This window comes from Limulus polyphemus, unplaced genomic scaffold, assembly GCF_000517525.1.
Source record: "Limulus polyphemus unplaced genomic scaffold, Limulus_polyphemus-2.1.2 Scaffold4670, whole genome shotgun sequence".
Taxonomy (NCBI): domain Eukaryota; kingdom Metazoa; phylum Arthropoda; class Merostomata; order Xiphosura; family Limulidae; genus Limulus; species Limulus polyphemus.
This window is the reverse complement of record NW_013670280.1, coordinates 10274-12919: the sequence shown is the minus strand read 5'-3', so window position 1 is coordinate 12919 and position 2646 is coordinate 10274. Positions and strand designations below refer to the sequence as shown.

The 2646-nt window shown below is 33.1% G+C and overlaps 1 pseudogene; it reads left to right on the top strand.

Moving 5' to 3' along the window:
* The window catches only part of LOC106471515, a 46153-nt pseudogene that overhangs the window by 34813 nt on the left and 8694 nt on the right, over nt 1–2646 (top strand).

Sequence of the window (2646 nt, the reverse complement as noted above, 5' to 3'; positions counted from 1 at the left end):
ATTTTTTATTTTAACATGAAAATTACTTTGCATTCGGACTATTCAGAACAAATACTCAATATATTCATAGACAAATCTTTATTTTATTTCATTAAAAATTCTTCACTGAAAATATGATTTTTTGCATGTGAAAGACTTATAATATGAACTGAAAGACTGACAAATTTTGTGAAGATATACACACTATATTGAAAGTTAGAAGTATTAAATCTATAAAAACTTTAAACAAGTACAAAGAGGTCACATGGTCAGTGAAATTAACTAAGCCCGTATTGAGAAAGTTAAATCATAGAAGAAAGTCTGCCAGGTACGTGTGTGCAATTCCATGTCATTTAACAGTCCACTAGTGGCACAGCGGTATGTCTGTGGACTTACAACACTAGAAACTGGGTTTTGATACCTGTGATGGGCAGGGCACAGGTAGCCCTTTGTGTAGTTTTGTGCTTAAATACAAACATACAAGTGATTGAATATGTGACACATCAATTTGAGGTGTTTTTGTACACCATGTCATCTAACACAACAATTTGATGCATTTGTACACCATGTCGTTTAACCCGTGACACAACACTTTGGTGTTTTTTGTACACCATGTCGTTTAACCCGTGACACAACACTTTGGTGTTTTTTGTACACCATGTCGTTTAACCCGTGACACAACAATTTGGTGTTTTTTGTACACCATGTCGTTTAACCCGTGACACAACAATTTGGTGTTTTTTGTACGCATGTCGTTTAACCCGTGACACAACATTTTTATGTTTTGTGTACGCATGTCGTTTAACACATGACACAACAATTTGGTGTTTTTTGTACACCATGTCGTCTAACGTGACACAACAATTTTATGTTTTTGTACACCGTGTCGTTTAACATGTGACTCAACAATTTGATGTTTCTGTAACTATGTCGTTTAACATGTGACTCAACAATTTGATGTTTTTGTACATGATTTTTATTCTGAAAGAGAGCTTTCTTGGTTCAGAAAAACTGGAGAAACATGCAAGATACAAATGTCTTAAACTATTTAGATAGGTAACTTAGTAATTGAAATGTGCACTATTATTATTAAGTATGATAATTGAAGGAAGTTCCTAATTTGTAGATTAGACTTCCTGTATAATAAAATTGTAATGAGTGAGTCAACATTGTAAGAATCTGCCTGAAACATGGATTATTTCATTTTAGACTTATAAGCAGTCGAAGAGAACAAGCCCACCAGGACTTGAAAGGCCTAGAGGAAACAGTGGTACGTGTGTGTGGTTATCGTCTATTTATACAATATATTAGCTGTAATTATATTGTTGTTCAAGAACAGTTTGAGAAAATTTGACCTTTATTTTGTAAAAATGATTCCAAAATGTTAGATAATTTTTTCTTTTTCTTGGTGTTTTAAGCACAGCCTTAAATCCTAATTTTTAAGCATTCTAATATACTTAGTTGACTTTTGAAGCGCAAAATGTTGATGTTAATATCAAGTTTGAGCTTTCACTTAAGCCAGTTTTTAAACAGTTTCATGAGTAAAGATTTCCTGTTGAGAACAACTAGAACATATGATTGATTGAAATGATCAAGTGGTTAAAATTCCATGTTCACTTTCTTTAGTCTAAAGAGCTGCAGACTCTACATAATCTTCGTAAACTGTTCGTGCAAGATTTACAGAGACGAGTGAAGAAGTCGGCAGCTGGTGAAGATACAGAAGATACTGGCGGAAGTCTTGCTCAGAAGCAGAAAATCTCCTTTTTAGAAAACAATCTTGAACAACTGACTAAGGTCCACAAGCAGGTAATATTCTCTTGCAGGGTATTTTCTATAAACGTTTGAAATATATTAGTCCATTACATTAATGATTGCATGTTTCTAATTTACTGTAACATTCTTTTTCAAGTCTAGCACTATCAGGAAGTTTGTTAAACTTTAAATAGTTAATGAAAGCATTCAACTTTCTAATTTATTAAAAAATGTACATCAGAATTTGAGTAGTCACTCAATGAGTGAGTTTTTGTTTTTTTTAATAGAGGGCTCAAATGTTCTTGCATAATATGTGAAAATCTGTTTTTATTATGTGTATTTAGTTTTTGTAAAAAGGGCCAGTTCATGAAGGAGCCTTTAAAATTTTGTCTCTTGAATAAGCATATCACATATAATTTCATTAAGCATTATGGTTGAGCTGCCAGTAATTTCATTAAGCATTATGGTTGAGCTGCCAGTAATTTCATTAAGCATTATGGTTGAGCTGCCAGTAATTTCATTAAGCATTATGGTTGAGCTGCCAGTAATTTCATTAACCATTATGGTTGAGCTGCCAGTAATTTCATTAACCATTATGGTTGAGCTGCCAGTAATTTCATTAAGCATTATGGTTGAGCTGCCATAATTTCATTAAGCATTATGGTTGAGCTGCCAGTAATTTCATTAAGCATTATGGTTGAGCTGCCACTAATTTCATTAAGCATTATGGTTGAGCTGCCAGTAATTTCATTAAGCATTATGGTTGAGCTGCCAGTAATTTCACTAAGCATTATGGTTGAGCTGCCAGTAATTTCACTAAGCATTATGGTTGAGCTGCCAATAATTTTATTAACCTTTATGGTTGAGCTGCCAATAATTTTATTAACCTTTATGGTTGAGCTGCCAGTAATTTCA